Genomic DNA, 787 nt, shown 5'->3' on the forward strand with positions numbered 1-787 from the left:
TGCTTTTCAGGGAGTTCTTGACTTTTCAACCTTTCTGCTAAGAACTCATCAGAGTGAAAATAAATTCTTTCGTCTGCTACCTTTTAAGAACATATCAAATTAATTTAGGACTGCTGAAGAAAAATGAGAAATCCTCTTAGTTGTAAAAATCCTAAACTGCAACTCTTTTTACATTTTCTCTATTGTATCAGTAAAAAGTAAAACTAACATATATACCTTATATTTTATATTCTTTGATATATTTATATGTTGATAGTGATTTGTTTATTTTTTCTTAAAATTACTGGAGTTTAATTTTATTTATTTATTTATTTATTTATTTATTTATTTATTTATTTATTTATTTATTTATAGTGGAGATACTGGGGATTGAACCCAGGACTTCATGCATGGTAAGCATATGCTCTATCACTGAGCTATACCCACCCACCTGGCAATAGGGTGATTTAAAATGCAAAACACTGAAATTCAACACCCATTTATGATAAAAACTCTCACCAAAGTGGGTATAGAGGGAACATATCTCAACATCTTAAAAGCTATATATGACAAACCTACAGCCAGCATAGTACTCAATGGTGAAAAACTCAAAAGCGTCCCACTAAAATCTGGGACAAGACAAGGCTGCCCACTATCACCACTCCTATTCAACATAGTCTTGGAAGTCCTAGCCACAGCAATCAGACAAGAGAGAGAAATAAAAGGGAGCCAAATTGGAAAAGAAGAAGTAAAAGTGTCACTATATGCTGATGACATGTTACTATATATAGAAAACCCTAAAAAGTCC

At 32.0% G+C, this 787-nt stretch overlaps 1 non-coding gene across 1 annotated transcript; it reads right to left on the reverse strand.

Annotated features, from left to right (window-relative positions):
- Nucleotides 1–354: 354 nt before the first annotated feature.
- TRNAG-ACC (transfer RNA glycine (anticodon ACC)) lies at nucleotides 355–427 on the reverse strand. Its single transcript has one exon. It is a non-coding gene; the product is annotated as a tRNA-Gly (tRNA).
- Between the last annotated feature and the right edge of the window lie 360 nt (nucleotides 428–787).

The sequence above is a fragment of the Camelus bactrianus genome, chromosome 10 (assembly GCF_048773025.1).
Source record: "Camelus bactrianus isolate YW-2024 breed Bactrian camel chromosome 10, ASM4877302v1, whole genome shotgun sequence".
Classification (NCBI taxonomy): Eukaryota; Metazoa; Chordata; class Mammalia; order Artiodactyla; family Camelidae; genus Camelus; species Camelus bactrianus.